We start from the raw sequence: 20,235 nt of genomic DNA, 5'->3' as shown, positions 1-20,235 counted from the left end.
TGAGAATCAAAGTCGGAATTCATTTAAAATATATTACGCCTAGCAAAGTGAAATCTTATACTTACAGTTCAATTTAAGCATTAATTATGTTATAAAGCTGGTCGCCATGGTCTGTTATGAACGTTGTCACAACCGCATTGTGGGATATATATGCCACCGTAGCGTCCAGCGTTGCATACTGTAATATTTCACCTGAAATCTTTTTGAAATTTGCGTACTATTGGTTTCATACTAAGGTTTCGGACAAATTAAAATATCTCACATACTGTTTTAGCCTACTAAATAGCATGTTAGTATGGAATTTTGGATGCAACCCTTCATTAAATGATCACAGCGTTTTCTCAGCTTACCACACATGAGGAGTCAACCGTAAGGCTGCCCCCAACTATCAAACCACTTCATTGAAGCAATGGAGAAGAGTAGGGTGGCAAAAAGCCACAACCCAGCCACAGAAGAAGAATTAGAAGATGAAGGAGGAAGAAAACAGCGTCAAGTGAAAAGATTTGTCCAAGTAAAAGTGACCGTAACCAACAATATGTGCAAAGATCACAGCCAGAAATACTTGCTCACTCTTTCCTTTGAAAATGTGTTCAATATAACAAACATAACACATCTTCAATAATCCTTGTGTGGAATTCAAATAATTATTTTGTGCAAAATTATGAACACAGTATATTCTGTATTTATTGTTGATTCGAGAACAATCTCTCAAACGGATTGTGATTGATCACAATATCAGTAGAAGATACAGTACTTTCTAATAGTGTCAGACCCGCTCATGCCCTATCTTATATTCAATTAGAGAAAAAAAAAGCAGGAGACACTACAGTCTGGCTGGCTTCACGCTCCGTTCGATTTCAGTTCCAGTGCTGTGCCAGCGCTGTGAAAGAGTTCTGGCACAAGACGATTTTATGTGGTCCAGCTTACACCTCCACCCTTATCCTCTCTCTCATTCACTCCATCTCTCTCTCTCTCTCTCTCTCATTCACTGCATCCCTTTCACTGTCTTTCATTCACTGCATCTCTCGATTTCTGCAGCACCGGCAACCACCATTTTTAAAAACCCGTCAGCCGTGTTAACAACAGACAACACAAAACACAGACAACAGCTCACAACGAAATAGGCTAAATGGAAGAAAACACAAGCAAATGGACCGACGGTGAAGTCCAGAAGTTAACTCGTTCATGAGCACTCACCCACCGAGCCAAAGGACGAGTGAGAGCTGCTGTTCAGCGAGCTAACCCAGTACAGTGGAAACCGCTTACAGTGATCATGGTTAAAGCGGTCAGGGGCTTATATGGATCAAAAAGTTTGGGACAGAATCATTCCTGTACAAATGTTGTTTAAATAATTTGCTTATAGTAATCAAGTAGTCAGTTTACAGTGTTAATTTTGGGTCTTTTCATACATGAAAACATATAAAAAACATTTTAAAACTACGTTAGACTAACGTTAATTGAATTTTTGTTTTGTTTTTTTACTTTAATACCTTGATACTTTGCCTCGCAGACCGTCTGTTTTCCACCTAGATACCTGAAGCTGATGCTGCGTGCGCATTGATATCATGACGGGAAAATGAACGAAAAACGAATGCGCACGGAGAAAGCACCATGTTGTTGAGGCCGCCCTCGTTCAGTGAATTGATGCCTGGTAACATAATGCCCTCAAAGCGGCTCCTCGGCACTGCAGTGGTGGCAGCTCATGCAGACCAGCGCCCGTCTTCCTCCATGCCACTACAGGGTGAGAGAACGAGGAGCCCCGGCAAAGGGACGCCGTTCTGCATGCATGCTCGCGCTGCAGAGCCGGCCAAAAAACAGCAACGCCTCACCCTCAGTGAGGTAAAAGGCAGAAGAATTGTCAGCGAGCCAGTAAATAGCGAAGCGGTTCGTTTCATTACTTTTATATTCATGTAATAAATATGCAAATGTCAATTAGATGGTAATCTGCATGAGAAATGATGCACAATAACAAATTTGGTCATAATAATCATCCGCTGATAGTGATCAATTTTACCCGGACAGACGTGATCAATAGATGCAGTTTCCACTGTAACACAAAGGCTAACCCAGTAGCACAAAGCACACCCACTGAGCCGAAGAACGAAAGCTGATTCAAACAAAAATCGCAAATGGTACTTTCATGTTGGCTCTCTTGCTTGTGTTTATGTGATTGTGGCATGTAACAGAGTTGTTTATTTATTCTTATATTACTAAAAAAAAAGCTAAAAGAGCTTGTGAAACGTAGCGAACTCACCACTCGCCAATCTCCCAGCTGGAGACGTATATCTCATCTTATCTTATCGGTGGTGCAAATGTAAAAAGAAAAAGGCCTTTGAAGGTATGTAGTTCCTCTCAGTGAGTCCCCAGAAATGTTTGGTTCGAAAAGGTCCATTGTTAAACTTTGTACCAACAATGGTTGTCTGTTCTCTTTCTCTTTCTCTTTCTCTTTCTGTGTGTGTGTGTGTGTGTGTGTGTCTGTGTGTGTGTGTGTGTGTGTGTGTATGTGTGTGTGTAGGGCCCTTAGTTTCCTCTCAAAGCAGAAGTACATCTACCTCCACAATATGACCTGAACAGGCAACTGCTGCACATGTCCAGCCAAAACACACATACAACCCTGTAATCTCCTGTACTGTACATCAACTTTTCTCCTCTCTCGCCTGCCCTCCTCCCTCCTCCCCTCCCTCCCTCCACCGCCACTTTCTCTCTCTTAACTCCCCCGCAAACAATACCTGCTGTTTTGGTCCAGACAGCAAGAAAAATAACGGAGGCTAGGAAAGAATAAGTTAGAGAAATAGAAAGCTTGAGAGCTGCATACATTATGTATGACTGCATTTAATTTACTGAAGAGTATAATCATCATCCTCAACATGCAGCTTTATCTAATCCACTGATTTACTCATTAATTCAGAGAGAGAGAGAGGTGGTATGAAGAGGATGAGTGAGAGAGAGTGGGAGAGAGGGGGCAGAGGGGTGAGAGTGAAGAGCTGCAGATATTGACAAGAGAGTCGATGAGACTAACAGGATTGAATACCGAACAATGAACTAAATACAAGTTGTAAAAATGCTAGCCTCCATTAAATGGAAAAAAAAATGTTGGCACAATACCACAAGTCTGATAATGTGACTTATAGCTTCTGGAAAGACACTCTCACAATGGACACAATATCATGGACATGTACAGTACAATAACCCTGCAATAAATACTATTTGTGAAAATGCTATGTTTGTCAGAGAGGTGTGGATTTAAGCCTAGAGTCATTTTTTAGGCTGTAGAGTCTGTTGTGTGGCTGTACTGGATGGCACCGACTGGAGGGTTTGAAAGAGAAACAATAATATGAAGCTTTCAACTCTCAAATACTAGCGGTCAACTGTGGGTTTGTGGTGTGCTACAATATGATCCATCACCAACAATAGTCCACTTTATGAAAGCTTCTACTGTATATGTGCTCATCTAATCAGCGATTGTGTGGTACAGTATTTCTTTAAAATCCATTGTAAGTGATGCATTATGGACTGCATTTTATTCAGCGCTTTTAGCAAAAGCACTTTTCAATTCCCCTCTCATTCACCCACTCACACACAATCACACACCGATGGCATGCAAGACACCTAACCATCAGGCTCAGGGTACTTGCTGAGGACACATGGAAACGTGGACAGGAGGAGCTTGGGATTTTTAACAGTCAACTCTGCAAACCCACTGCCGCCCATTATCTTTTACTATTTTAATACTTCTACTTTACACAAAATATCAAAGCTCTTCTTGTACAATGTTGATGATATCTTAAACCTACATACACACACAGCATTAGTGTGTAGATACACTGTGAACCTGCCTGGTAAAGTGTGCAATAAAAGGAAAAACTTTGTGAGGAGGGGAAAATGTGTAAGTTGTGTAGATGTGGAGCCATATTTACCGTGTTCCACACCATAGTGTATGCAACGTATGACGATTCGTATGACATCTTACGAAAAGTTAGATTGTTATTTTTTGTGCGTTTTCCTGCAAATGTCCAGCAACACAAGTGATCAGTGTACCAGCGTAAGTCCCTACGGTGTTTAGGCAACACAACTACCTAGTTAGGTTTAGGAAAAGATTTAGGGTTACAATAACTAACGGAAGTGGTGTTACTTAAGTGCAGTGAAATATAGTGTTAAGTTACATGACAAATAAATCAACGTTGACTTCTGGTTTCACACGGGACAAACGGCGGCCTCTTTGGGTTAAAGTTCTGTGTTTTTAAACCCACCTGTCCACCCCGACCTCCTCCCTATGCAGACTTTTACAAGGATTACCGGTACATACAAATTGATTATGAGAGTTATATACAGCTTCCAGTGCATTACTTTCTGTAGGTTTTATAGTCCTTGGCTGTCTGTCTGTGTGCTGTGAGTTCGGAATCTGAGATTGTGTCTGTTAGGAGAGGGAGAAAATTAACAAAGACCACAAGAGCATAATGTATGTGTTTGTGTGTTTTTGAGGGCAATGCAGGACACAGTCTACAACAACTCGCTCAATGCTTGGCAACAGACCAGTGCTGCCTGGCTACCTGTTATCCTCTTTACTTGTGCAGACACACACACACACACATACATAGATATGTATACACACAAAACATTAACATATTTTGACAAAAAACAAACATAGTCTTGTTTACTATTGTTCTGTCCGTCTTTCTAAAACATAAATGGTGTAACAGGAAAAACACCATTATGCAGATTAATTAATTAATCTATGAAGAAGAAACAAATGATTATGATGTCAAAATGAAGATGATGGATGGATGATATTTAAACAATATACTCTCTCCTACTCTCTCCTACAGAGTGTTAAGTCTCAAACAAACAATAAAAAAACAATAAAAAAGGAAAGTAATGATGTGGGGTGAGCAGTTCAGGAGACAGACTGCTGGAGATAGAGTGCAAGAGGGACAGGTGACAGATGAGAGAGAAAAAAACAATGAGATGTGAAGACAGGGTGACACAAAAGCAGAAAGACAAATAAAGAAAGAGACATAAAGATGGAGGGAGACTGAAAAAGAGGTCTGGGATCACTGCACTCCTGTCGGCTCGTGTCCCTGTTGCTAGGTTACCATCCATAGATGAATGGGTTAAAGTATCTCAGGGAGCAACAGTGACATAGTTAGCTGGTCTCCATCACATAACACACACACACATAACTTAGAAGAACACAAAGAAATGGAGCAACTCTGAAAACTGTATTTACCCCCGTTAAGATTTAGATTTCTGGTATAAGATGTGCACAAACAGACACATATAGATAAACACACAACAGACAGAAAGCCCAAACTTGAGTGAGTCATTAACTGAACAGAACCGCTGTGTTAAGCCTGAGACATAGGGACGGCTAGGGCTCAGAGGTAAAGCGGGTCGCCCACCAAACGGAAGGTCGGCGCTTTGACCCCCCCGGCTACTCCAGTCCACATGTTGAGGTGTCCTCGAGCAAGACACTGCTCCTGAAGGCTGTGCCGTCGGTGTGTGTATGAGTATATTTAGATTAGATTGTGATGAGCAGGTTGGCACGTCGCATGGCAGCCTCTGCCATCAGTGTGTGAATGGGTGAATGCTGACATGTAGTGTAAAGAGCTGAGCGGTTGGAAGACTAGAAAGGCACTATATAAATGCAGTCCATTTACCAAATTTTTGATTGCCAAGAACGCTTGTAATAAACGAGTCATAAACTTACTGTAAAACGCTGTAAAAATCACCATAAACATGATGTAAACAGGATTTTATCACAACTTCTCTGATTCCAGCTTCTTTAATGTGAATATTTTCTGGTTTCTTTACTACCTTTGAGGTGTGGACAAAACAAGACATTTGACGACGTCATCTTGGGCTTTGGGAAATACTGATCGCCATTTTTCACCATTTCATATACCAAATAACTAATTGATTAATCGAGAAAATTACAGATTAATCGACAATGAAAATAATCGTTAGTTGCTGTCCTAGTACAGTAGAAAATGTTGGACATGTATTCATGGTTTAAGAAAAAACTGCTGCTCATGTTTGTACAAATCCAGTGCTACGTGTGTACTCTGTTTTATGTAGGCTAGTTTGTAATAAAAAAACAGATCCACTACAGACGCCTGGGTGAAGACAGAGCAGCACATTTACAACCTTGTATAAGTTTTGGGCTTCAGTCCAAACTGTGACTGTATATCCCTTATAGTGAAACTATAGATTGCAGATTCAACATCAGTATTCAGTCTGTGAACCTTTTGTCCGCCGAGAAACTGAACGACCTTTTGTCCAAGAAATTATATCACTGTACATTTTCAAGCCCACGACAGCAGCATCTCTCCCCCAGCCGTTAGTAATCCAGGTGGGCCATCCCACCTACACACCGTGATTCACGTTTTAGACATTTAGCTCATCTCGTCATCCAGTCAAGTTGCCCTTCCAACTGATCAGGTTCAATTCGTAGATCACCGCCATTACAAACAACAAATACAGAGTGGGCCAAAAGGTCCTATGACAGTGATCAACGGAGGAGACAAGCGGTGGGAAAGTGAATAATTAAAGAACGAAAGAGCAGAGGGGCCATAATGTTATAGAGGTGAGAGCAACGTGGGTGGAACGGAGTTAGAAACACACCTTTGGCTTCTTTACGGAGACTGCTATAGTGCAGCATTTCTACCACAGTTTTTCACAATGTTATTGCACAAAGCAAAATGTATTTAGGCGATGGTGTTCAAAATTATATTGACATATGAACAGTATTACAAGACACAAGGCGATGGCACAACATCCGTCGCACACAACCATTGTTACATGAGCTTCTTCTTAAAGGAGCTGAACCACATGAAGAAGAAACTCATCTGTAGAGTCATGCCACATTAAGATCCATGTCTCACCACAATCATTTTCTCAGCTTAAAAAAGGCGCTAAAGGAAATAACACACGGCCATGTTCCAGGAAGTGGAAATTTACACATTAGATGTCACAAACTTTGTTTCGCTCATGTTAGTGTGTTCACTAAAAACTCTTTTCAGGTACGTGCACTTCAGAGCGATTATCTAAAAGAATGTTACATCATATCACCATCTAGTTCCATATAAAATGAACACACATATGTATAGTATACACACACACACACTTCACACAATGACCATTGCATAATCCACACATTTGTGATAATTGGTTTATGCAAATACAGTTTGCGGTCTTGACATTATGTCATGCGCATCCATCCAGCAGGTAAAGTCATGCTAATTCCTAAATTAAACTAAACTAATTTCATGTTCTGTTTGGATTTCTAATGAGTACAAACATAGCAGCAGAATATGAATTATATCCAGAGTGACTTTATAGCTGACCGGTGCAATAAAAGAGGAAAAAAGGGAATCACGTTGTCTTTTAAGTCCCTTCTTAATACATACTTTTATCGGGGGGAAAAAAATGTTTTTTTGTTTCTTATTCTTACTTTTTTCTACAATATATTGTTTTTTATACAGTGCATTGTTTTTGTTTATCTGATGAATTAGGACTTGTCTGTTTTTATTTTTGTCGTCTTTGTGAAGCACTTTGTAACTTGGCTTTTGAAAAGTGCTCTATAAATAAAGACAAGTATTATTATTATAAAATGACAGGGGTTTATCTTGGTGGGACTGCAGTATTGATACAAGTCACATAGCATACAAAGAAATAATTACATGTTATGTTGACTCTAAGCAACAAAACAGCCCTGCACCTTCAATGCTACCACTGGGAGTCACCAAGTCAGAAACTTTCCCATTGTACCCATAGGGCCTTTAATGATGCCTGATTAGTGACTGGTGGCGGCCGTCAATATACCAGCCACAGGCAGAATGAGCCATTTCCGCTCTGTGCTGTAGGGAAGCAGCTATTGACAGAGTTAAGTATAGGCGATGGTACTCTCTGGAACTGACACAGATTCACGATGAGTTAGCACCTATTAATGTGCTGCAGCTATTTAAAAGAAAATGTCAACAGCCAACAAGACATTGGTTTAATGAGCTGACAATTTGTGATACCGCGATCTTTGGAAAACTAAAGACCTCCATCTGACAAATAGGGTAAACTATAACGCAGGAGACTATAGCTTACAGTCAGTGGTCAACTACAGGCTGATTAGCTAAATGACTAAAGAGGTCTTTTTTGAGTGCCTTTTAAAAATGACTCGTATGACTGTTCACTGGCCAAGCATATTTTTTTTACTTTGTTGTCGATGGCACAGAATTAGGTCTTGGCTTTCTAGATCCTAATTCTTTAGTCGTGCTAGTGGTGTGGCTCTAAGGGGTGGCAAAGTTAGTCAGTCAGTGGGTTGGTTGCACCATCATAAAGGTTCATGGATTTCCATGAAACGTGGGACAGACATTCATGTTTCCCTCAGGATTAACTGTAATCACTTTGGTGATCCCTTTACGTTCTATATACAGTAGCACCATTATCAGGTCAAATTTTTAATTTGTCCAGTACTAAACTTCAGCTAAACTTATAAAACATATATTAGCATGAAAACACCTTACACAAAGATGATGAGCATGCTAAACGATATAACTGGTAAACATTTGTCATTGTTAGCTCAAAACACAGCTGTGCCTTAGTACAGCCTCACAGAGCCGCAAGCATGACTGGAGACTTTTAGTCTCGTCTTCAAGGAAATGGACTGCATTTATATAGATCCTTTCTAGTCTTTCGACCACTCAAAGTGCTTTACACTACATGTCAGCATTCACCCATTCACACACACATTGCCATGCCAGGTGCCAGCCTGCACATCAGGATCTAATCTAAATATTCATTCACACACACTGATGGCACAGCCTTCGGGAGCAATTTTGGTTTCCGTATCTTGCCCAAGGACACCTGGACATGGGACATGTGGATTGGAATAGCCGGGGATCGAAATGCCGATCTTCCGATTAGTGGACTACCCGCTCCATTTCTTGAGCCACAGCCACCGCCCCCAAGTTCATTAAATTTGAACATGTGACATAGTTGTGATAACATCTTCCCCTCAAACTAGTAAAGTGATAATTTACATTTTGCTTTGCTAAATTTAGTGACTGGTAGCTGGCTTCCACTTTTTTTTGCTTGTGTGTGTGTGTAGGCTGTGATGCCAGACAAGCTTGACCCACATCGGCTGTCTGATCCGTCCAGATATGTCTCCAAGGTGTCACCGTGGCAACGGGTGTACTATTGCCGCAAATGTCAGCAGCACGGACAACCAAGCCCTGAAGGAGATAGTCTGTCAATCTGTAACTGAAAGTGAGTACAAGCGCAGGCGCACACACACACGCACACACACACACGCCCATGCAGACACACACACACACACACACGCCCACGCATACACACACACACACGCACACACCTACCTGTGGAATAACAAACACACACAGACGCATCAGATAGCCACTCATGGCTGATAACCAGAAACGGTGAGAGCTCCTGTTTTAAGGTCGGTCACTCACTTTTCTACATAAGTATACTGAACAAGACATATGCACAGTCTCATATTAGACTCTCAAACATGTTCACACACTGACAGACACATACACACACATGACAGCTCTTTAACAACCGCCACATTAAACTGAGAAGAGGAAGCAGTTATGGGAGGAAACACGCTGGGTGTTACTGCAGAATGACTGTCAGAAAAACTATTACTATAAACAAAGCCATTATAGTGTCTCCGTTTACATGCATGTGTAGTTCAAACTGAAAATGCATGAATAAATTAAATTTGTTTTGACTTCTTGAATTCCTCTTTTCAGATAGTGGCACGTCACGCATCACATTCACGCTGTGCACAATCAGCTCTAATGTGGACCTTCAAATGGGTGCGTCAGTAGCAAATAAATTCAATTTCAATAAAACCTACTCAGCAGCGTCTCCTCCACTAGTAATAACCAGAATGAGCCTTCCCACCCAAAACATATGATTCATATTATTTTGTTGTTGTGCTTGAGCACACGCTAGTTTAGGATGCAAGTTTGTTGTGTCTGAAAAGCACCAGGGGAACGTTGGAAAAATCAATGCACTATAATGCTGCCATATTTTTGGCCCTATCAATAAGCCGACTGAGGCTTACTATCAGAGATGTTATACGCACTAACAGTGGCATGGCATGAAAGACTGCACAATGGTGTTATATAACATGAACTCTTGAAAATGCTGAAAATAAAGTCCTTGAAAAACTGTTTGGGCGAGGTCAGTGCTTAACAGACTGCATCGACAAAATTTGGAAAGGTTTTCCTGCTATCATAAGGATTCGCATGACACAGGTTTTTGAAAGCCAATATTGAAACTGGTATTTTTAACCATGCTATAACGGGGTGGCTCTATGGATGTCAATGTCAGGTTGGTCAGTCCACCACTTTGGTCAAAACTGAAATATCTCAACAACTATTGCATGGATTATCATGAAAGTCTCTGGTCCCCAGATGATGAATTCTACTGATCCCCTGACATTTCCTCTAGCCCCACCATGAGGTTGATAAATCTCAACTATTGGATGTATTGCCATGTCACATTTGTGTACCAATATCCTTGTCCTCCTTAGGATGAATTGTAAATCACTTTGTTCATCCCCTGACCCTTTTCCTCTTGATCCACCATCAGGTCATAATTTCAACTTGTCCAATACTTTGGTTTATGATCAAATACCTGGGAAACTAATAACATAACATAACATTCCCATCAGGTACAGCTGTATGTTGTGTTTAGTACTAGTTAGCATGCTAAACTAAGATGGTGAACATTATACCTGCTAAAAAAACAGCATACACGAAAGGTCACCGTGAACACGTTAGAATGCTGACATTAGCATTTAACTCAAAGCACTGCTGTACCTCAATACAGCCACAAAGAGCTGCTAGCAAGGCTGTAGACTTGTTTAACTTATCTACTTATAATATAATAAGCATGTACTGCACAGTTTCTTGACAGAATTGTGTTTGTAGGCGGAGAAGTGTCTTTAAACAGCAGTAAGACCATATGACAACTAGAAGTGCACTCGGAGAGCGCAGACCTCCGCCAAGGCAGGTTTAATGAACGCGTCATCAGTTACACTGCGCATGTCTTAAAGCCTGTGGTGTTGATGCACAGGCTGAGCAGAGTTATTAAAATAAATTCCAGAAGCCGGCTCATGATCCGGATCGCCACCAAAATCTAATGGATTGTTCATTGTGCCACACCCCACCCCTCCAAAAAATTTCATTCAAATCCATTGCGGACTTTTGGAGTAATCCTCCAAACGGACAAACCAATAAACCAGCGCCGGTGAAAACATAACCTCCTTCCTAGGCCTTCGGCCTTGGTGGAGGTAATAAAAACTGTCTATAAAAAATGCCATATCAATGAAACTCAACAGGTTGTACAGACCAATACTCTTTTTAAAATCCCCTAATTTACACCTAAGGATGTGTTTCCCATGTGCGTTCCTTATCGACAAGCAAGCCTGATGAAGCAGATCCTAAAAGCATAGCCTGCTCTCACTCGCATTTGCAGAAAATGCTTCATTAAAATGCAGTTTTTGTGGAGTGCAGCATGCCCATTCTTCACTTCTGAAAAACAGAGCTCTTATCAAATAATCTCCATAGAAATGACGACCTGAGGATATGTTTTCACTGCAGGTTTCACAGAATGTTTTCACATAGCTGTGGTCAACCTGCATTTTTCTGAGGAAAGCAGACATAGAGTGCCATACAGAAATGATAGTAGTATAGATGTCTGATTTCACAAGAAAATTTCACTATGAAATGTTTTTCCACGAGTCTAGACTGTACTAGAGATTACTCAGAGGCACCAACCAAATTCACAATATACAATCATGGCTAGCACAAAACTGAGATAAGTATCTGGTAAGTGGTTCCCTGACTATAGTGGAGAAAGATTATGAACTTCCAAGAAACTGAGTGTTTTTAAATTGGATAATTTGAATTGAAAGTGCCTTAAAATAATCTCTATAATGTATATTTTCGATTATAAAACAGCAAAAAAGAAAATAATATAACAGGAGAAAGCTTATTATTTTATAAATATTTTAAAATACAGTGTTTAAATCTTTTGCTCTTGAACCACAGGCATTTCTGAGGGCCGCAGTACTGAGAACCTCACAGTTTCCCATCTTTATTCTCTGATCAGTGCTTTCTGTTATCTCAATAAACACCTCTGTCTGCCTCTGTCGCTTTTTAATCCTTTCCTTTTTTTCTGGCGCTTTTCAATGTTCTCCCTTCACACCTACACACTCAGCCCTCCCTCCCTCCTCCACCTCCTCCATCCCCTTCTCCACTCCCCCATCCATCTATCCATCCATCCATCCATCCATCCCATTTGGTGGTACTCTCAGTGGAACACTTGGGCTATTTATAAAAGCATCAAAGCCCACAGCTTCCAACACACACAGCCACTAGAGGGGAAGAGGGGGAGATAGAGGGAGAGGTGGAGGGAGAAGTGGGGAGCTGGAGGAATGGCGGAAGGAGGAGAGAGGAAACCAAGACGAGCATGGAGGATATTGAGAAAGACAGAACAATGAAGGGTAAGAAGAGTGAATAACGGGCAGGGATAAAGAGGGGAGGAGAACAAAATGATGGACAACACGGGGAGAAGATGAGGAAGAGGAGAGAAAAGACAGAGTGAGTGAGAGAGAAAGGAGAGAGCAATAGGTCAAAAGAAATCTGGGAAACAAAGACACAACGGAGGTGGAAAAACAAAAGACTGGATGACAGAATCAGATGTGTTTTGATCCATTTCCCTTTTGCTTCAGGAGCTCAGTGATACACCTCAACATCAGCTGTGTGTGTGTGTGTGTGTGTGTGTGTGTGTGTTCTGCGTTTAATGTGTTCATGCATGAATACCTGTTTTGTTTTTGTGCATGCATTTGTGTGATCTGTGTGTGTGTGCATGCATGCGTACATGCCGTGTGTGTGTTTATGTGTGTAGGAGGCAGGTTTTGGATCCGGGGGACCTCCCACCCACACAGGTTGGAGTTGCAGAAGCACCTGAGCTGCGTTTACCACCGCCAACAGACCGCAGATGTTTGCAAATGTTCATCTCATTTGAACCTAAATAATAGGCTTATGAAAAAAAGACAGAGAACATATGTGAATGCAGAGGAACTGTGGGTACTGCGCCCAACAGCAGCTTGATGGTTCCCACTGAACGCAAGAGAAAACCAATTAATCCGAAAGAAGCCATGAGTCAAAGGGAAGCTTGAATAGAACTCTTTTTTATAAATTATAAAGATTTTTTCCTTCTGAAGAGTACCAATAGCTGCAGCAAACGACACCTTTATGGGCTTCTTTTAGGTGCAATCTACACTCCTACACCATTTTATCTCCCTCTTCCTCTCTCTCTCTCTCTCTCATCTCTGTTCTACCTCTTCTTCCCAGTCCATTATGTCCTCTGCCTGGCAGAAACATCTCACCCACCACCTCTCTACTCGAGTGTCATTCCAGCCTCATTGCCATGTCATTCATTTGTTTAATTTATTCTTTTTTTTTTTTTTTTAATATATGTAATTGTCCTCTGCCTGCAGGAACATACCACTTGAGTTGTGTGCAGTCCTCTTGAAAAATAACATGATCAAATTCTTTTAAAAACTGCAACAAAAAAAAAAATGTGTCATCATCATCACAGCATGTTATGGTATGCACAAGAAGACCTCATATACACTATAACAGGATTATATTTAGGATGCTGAAGAGAATTGGATTGAATACATTATGGAGAATTTACAGAGCATGCATCTCTTCTATTTCTGCCCCTAATTTATCCTTCCTCAATCCTTCATCAATTCCTCTTTTTCTCAAGCCGAGCCTTCTTTCTCTTCCCTGTATTCTCTTGCTATAGACCGTATGTTCTCTGTAGAGTATGTTTCATTACATCACGTGACATTACAAGACCACAGAGAGAAAACAGCACTTTCTGTCATTGCTCTCTGAGGACATGTAACATGCCTTTCATCCTTCTGTTTTTCCCTGCGCTTGCTACGAGCTACTTTCACTTGAACTTTCAAGGAAATCATGCGTAATCCGCCTCTCCATCCCACACCCTTCCCACTCACTTTCTCCCCCCTTTTGTCTCTCCCTCTATGAATTCCACCCCCCACTTTATCTTCCTTTGCATCTCATCTCACCATGCTTCTTTTCCATATTGTCATGCATCTAAATTGTTTTTCTCCCTCCTCATTGCCCTATTTGCCACGTTTCTACACTCCGTCTCCTCTCCATCCGTCTCAAGCTCTCTAAAGGGATAATTTGTCCATTATCCCAAGTCTGTGAGGAGACAGTGGAGGACACTCAATAGCACTGCGACACACTGAAACCCAACTCATTATTAACACACTCATTTAGGAACGCGTGCATAAACACACACACAAAACCAGTCACGTGGAAGCATTAGAGCACACGCAGTTCGGCACAAACAGCCATTAAGGAAATAAGCACTCACGAGGTCATTAAATTGAAAATGAAGCACGTGCACAAACACACAAACTCCCAACATTCTCAAAAGTCACACACACTTCCTAGAAACACCACATTACATAATATAAGCTGCTACCAACCATTACAGTAGACTCTTTCTAGTGTATGGAAAACATTCTAATCTATTGTTTACAGCTACAACACCGAGGCAGTGAGCTGACCCCTGGCCAGCAATACTGTATACAGAGTTACACAATATGCAAAACCCAGCCAGACTCACTGCTTGCATTCACAAGTAAGACTGTGCAAAACACCACTCAAACAGCAGCATTTGACTTGATTCCTCTCAGCATTCAAATCACTTGTCCAGCCAAAGAAAAAGCAGAGATAAAAATAAAGGTGTAGATGGGATGGACATGTAAGTGTGTTACTGTGAGTGATACTATCAATTTCATCTAGGGCTGTCAAAGTTAACGCAATAATAACGCGTTAATGCAAATTTGTTTTAACGCCACGGATTTGTTTAACGCATTAACACAAATGATCCTTTGGAGGTTGTACCGGGCTCAGTTTTAAAGCTAGAGTGAAGATACTGGAAACATATGAAACTAGAAAACCTAAGGAATCCATTGCTCTCAACCATGTCATGCTAATCTTGTCACGAAGGAGGATAAATAACGCTCCAAAATGGCATGACCATTTTTGAAAGGGGTCCCTTGACCTCTGACCTCAAGATATGTGAATGAAAATGGGTTCTATGAGTACCCACGAGTCTCCCCTTTACAGACATGCCCACTTTAGGATAATCACATGCAATTTTGGGGCAAGTCATAGTCAAGTCAGCACACTGACACACTGACAGCTGTTGTTGCCTGTTGGGCTGCAGTTTGCCATTTTAAGATTTGAGCATATTTTCTATGCTAAATGCAGTACCTGTGAGGGTTTCTGGACAATATCTGTCATTGTTTTGAGTTATCCATTGATTTCCAATAATAAATAGATACATACATTTGCATAAAGCAAGCATTTTTGCCCACTCTCATGTTGATAAGAGTATTAAAGTTGCGATTAATCATGCACAATCGTGCGATTGTCGAATATTTTAATCGATTGACAGCCCTATTTTCATCAATAAAAAACAAATCTCGATTTTTAGCATCTAAAACTCACCTCCCATAGGCTTCAGATGTGGCTGTTAAGATTCTGTTTAGAGATTTTGTCCGTCATAAAGATTTGTGGCTGTGGTCAGCTTTCAATTTATGCAAGTCACAACAGATTTGATAGATACTGGGCATACAGATGGACAGTAGAGTAGTGGATTATGCTGCAAGTTTCTGTGGACTCTCGGGTGCCTTTTCTCTACCACAAACTGAACCGTGCACGTTCTCTTAACAGCAGATATTGATTGGTGTGTAATAGGAAGTTAAAGTATTGCTGAAATTGAACAAGAAAATTCAAAGTTTATGTTAGTTCATGAAGGATATATAAGTTACTGTATATGCATCACATTAGCCGCCTCAGTGCACCACATCCGTCTTGGTACTACCACAAGCTGCTGCTTTCTGAAACCTGTTATAGGCTGCTGAGTTCTCCGTCCAGCCTCCTTCTGCTGAATCTACAGCATGCTGCTTGATTGATAAAACGACAGAGAGCAGCACCGGCACCAGCAAACACTGTAAAATAATTCATACATTTAACTTTATGACAAGAGTCTTCCTGCCTTAACTACATAGTAGAATGTTATGTACAGTAGGTTAAGTAAGTAAGTAACAAAGCAAGGTAGACTAAACTGTGGGCAAAAAATCTATCTCTTTTAACTCTTCAACTATTACTGTTTTAACAAAAAGCAACGTAAAAGTATATCTACATGATGTAGCAGAGGCAAATCTAACTTCCCCTTTTCACCCATGACAAGGCAGAATTAAGGCCAAGAGGAACAACTGTCACTATGTTAAATGATGCTAATGAAGCTTAGCTTTGTTGAACTTATACACACTTTGTTTTGCAGCTTATCCACAGCTAAACAGGCCAACAATAGAGTGGTGCAGGGATGACGTATTTTTGTAGGCCAACCCGGAAGTTGGTTTGATTTTTCCATTGGATTTTGGATTATTGCAGAAAATAAACTCTGAGCCAAACAAACATTTATAATACTTTCATTTTTTTTCCGTAAGATAATCTCCACATATGAACACCACTTTTATGATTTTTTGAAGCGTGAATGCAAATCGCCAGAAGTAAAAAGCTAACGATTGGCTATAAACAAACTACACAGCGGTTGCATGATTTCACGTAACCACGACTAGGCTAAAGGCGGACTAGTGTTCGGCGTGATGACGTTTAGTAGTCTCATTAAGTCACTTAGCAACCGCCTTTTTTAAGACACATAAAAGCTTCAAAATTCACAAGTGGGGTATTTACTGACGTATTCTATGTCGTAGAACAAAACGTTAAAATCTCTTAAACTTGTGTTAACCACAGACCTTATCTCAGGCATCTAACTAAAAATTCCATTCAAAAAACCCGTTGACTTCAAGGGGAGGGAACCAGAAGTGCTAAAATGCTAACTCATTCCTATATAGCAATAAACAAACAGCTATTCTAATGAACAATATTCATGTTTGGGCATGAAACCTTGGCAACAGTTTCTAATATAATCTTCCTCTTCTGGATCACTGACAACTTTAAGCAACAAAAACTGAGGAAGTCAAAGGTCAAAGCTTCAAAACCCTGTGATGCAACAAGAGAAAAGTGATATGAAATGGAAAGAGATGAAAAAAACCTTGAAGATAAAGATCTTTTCAGAGTGATCAGTGGAATATAACAAGATCTGGTTCAGGTAGCGAGCGTACAAACAATCCATAAAAAATGTGTGAGACAGTAATGGCATCGATTTTGTCCGCTCAGGTCTCAAACTACCGATAAACTCACAAGAAACAGAAGAGCTGCAGTATATACACAACCTGCCGGGTCTTATTGACGACTTGACCTTTCATTGAAAGCCATGTAAACACCCAGGCCATAAACACTATTTCTCTCACGTTCTGTTCGAATTAGTCATACAATACGTAACATATAAATCAGATAATAATAGACTACAATACATCACGCTGCATACACACAAACACCCTCCATTTAGTTGTGTGAAAACTATGTGACTGCCAAACAAACACAACCGTAAACCTGAGAGGCAAAGCACACATAAACACTGAGTTCACTTTACCCTACGTGTGTGTGTGTGTGTGTGTGTGTGTGTGTGTGTCTGTGTGTGACCTTGCAGAGGAATTCCCTTTCTCCCCGAGCTCTAGGGAAGCGATACTCTGCTCCAGACGGACAAATGGGTCGGAGAGCAACTCAGTACATGCACACAAACACACAAACACACACCTGATGGAAGGTGTGTGCAAAGTGTTGCTAAGTGCTATAAGTCACTCTTACACACACACACACACACACACACACACACACCACAGCCCTAGAGTATATTCAGTAGGTGCCCCAACACCTGCACAACACCCCTTCCCTCTCCATGGTCACCGAGGGGTCCCTACAGTGCAGCGGATGCGTCCTCTAAAGGACACTATTGAGCCATTACATATACACATGGGCCAATTACCAGCTAACCCACTGCTGTGCTGAACAGCACCTCTTCCATCCTACAGCATATAGCGTCTGAATATTTCACTGTTGCTAGGAGACGTGAAAATCCTTGAACACATCCAGTTCAGTTGGCTGTTAATACAAGTGGAAAAAGACATAGACTTCAAGCAAATTGATTAAATAAAAAAACACAAAAGCTCAAAGCACCGTGACATTTTTGTTTCTCTGATAGCTTATGTCATTTCCTGTGGCCACAAAACTGATGCTGGATCTGTTTCTCTGCTGTACAGTATGGAGATGGTGGAATGAGAGACAGGGAGGGAGAAGACAGCAAAGAGAAAGCAAAGTAGATCAAGGTTTCTTCATCAGCATGGCGTGTCAAATGGCACCAAGTACTATTACGCCATCTGAGTTTCATCAGTCTTTTCTGAGTAGATGAAACCAGCAACAGCCACAGAATCAGACATCTTATCGTTTCAGGAAGTGAACACTGCATTTGTATAGATGAACTGATCCAAAATGAACACACTTAAACCTCTAACTTTATCCTCCATAACGGGTGCACACAGTTTGATTTGGTGCTTCGTGACAGAGCGTTTCTTGCTCACATGTCTCCTAAAGTAGTTATGTACTCAACAGGCCTTTTTTCACCAAAGATATTTTGACATAGTAGAAAAAGCACATATGTAGGTAATAAAATGAATGATGGCTGAATTCCATTTAGTTGCTTCAGTTTCAGGGTTCGGGTATTTTGCATGCTGGCCCAACTGTCTCACTGTCATGGCTTACCGGGACACTTGAATGGAACGGAGCCATCCTTAATGTTATTAGTAACACCTGTGCTTTTCCTACGATGACAAGTCAAAATGTTTGCTGTGGAAAAAGCCCTATCTTATTGTACATTTGGGTGTTTTTAAAAATAAATACAGTTTTGATTATATAGCAGTGTTTCATGCTGACTCACTTCCTTCCACATCCTTGGTCACCTTCCAACTATCAATACCTAAATCTACGCCTACAGGATGCTCCACTATGAATAAAGAACCAAAGTCCTGCCTCCATTTCCAGACTTGCCTTTGTTATACCATGTGCTTTCTCACACAGTCTTTTTCCACTCTCTATCTTTATTCATACGAAATGCTAAATCCACAGCATCCACAATTTATCCAAACAACTTCAACTCTCATTATCTTTAAAAAAAAAAAAAAAAAAAAAAAAAGGTACAGAATATTTTTCTAGAATCCAACACCAATGCATCTCACATGGATTTTAATTAGGTCAGTCAAAGTTAACACAAATTTGTTTTAACGCCATTCATTTCTTTGACGCATTAACGCGATCATTCTTTCAGAGGTCGGGCTTTTAAAGCTAGAGTGAAGATACTGGTATTATATGAAACTGGAAAACCTAAGGAATCTATTTGGTACCAACCATGTCATACCAGCTTAACACGAAGGAGCTTAAATAACACTCCAAACCTACGCTAAATGTTGGCGAGGAAAAACTGTCATGGTCATTTTCAAAGGGGTCCCTTGACCCCTGACCTCACGACATGTGAATGGAAATGGGTTCTATTGGTACCCATGAATCTCCCCTTTACAGACATGCCCACAAGTCACTACACTGATGGCTGTTGTTGCCTGTTGGGCTTGTTTGCCATGTTATGATTTGAGCATATTTGTTATGCTAAATGCAGTACCTGTGAGGGTTTCTGGACAATATTTGTCATTGTTTTGTGTTGTTAATTGATTTCCAGTAATAAATATGTAAATATAGTTGCATAAAGCAAGCATGTTTGCCCACTCCCATGTTGATAAGAGTATTAAATAGTTGACAAATCTCCCTTTACGGTACATTTTTAACAAATAAATAAATGTGTATGATCAATCGCGATTAATCATGGACAATCATGCGATTAATCACGATTAAATATTTTTAATCAATTGACAGCATCAATTTTAATATGTAGGAAATCAGTTGTCTGTTCTTTCTTTTCATCAGTATTTATTGTACTCAGACTGGAGTAAAAGCTTCATGATATTGTTCTTTGTTCCAATCAAATCTCATGGAGTTGCAAGACTATTTTAAACTGCTATGCTTTAAATGAACTGCACAGCGGGAGGCTGACTGGCCTGTCAAGCTCGTGACGTTTTGAGTCAAGATTTGAGCTTTGGAAATGGTGTTCATTAAAACCAACTTAAAAACAATAACACTG

The 20,235-nt window shown here is 40.5% G+C and overlaps 1 protein-coding gene across 3 annotated transcripts in view; it reads right to left on the bottom strand.

The window, feature by feature from the left end:
• Positions 1 to 20,235, bottom strand: part of LOC119501221 (protein kinase C beta type-like) — a 121,683-nt gene that overhangs the window by 99,043 nt on the left and 2,405 nt on the right. The gene's annotated exons all lie outside the window — the stretch shown is intronic.

The sequence above is a fragment of the Sebastes umbrosus genome, chromosome 14 (genome assembly GCF_015220745.1).
Source record: "Sebastes umbrosus isolate fSebUmb1 chromosome 14, fSebUmb1.pri, whole genome shotgun sequence".
NCBI classification, from domain to species: domain Eukaryota; kingdom Metazoa; phylum Chordata; class Actinopteri; order Perciformes; family Sebastidae; genus Sebastes; species Sebastes umbrosus.
The sequence above is the reverse complement of the archived record's forward strand: the minus strand, read 5'-3'. Positions and strand labels throughout refer to the sequence as shown.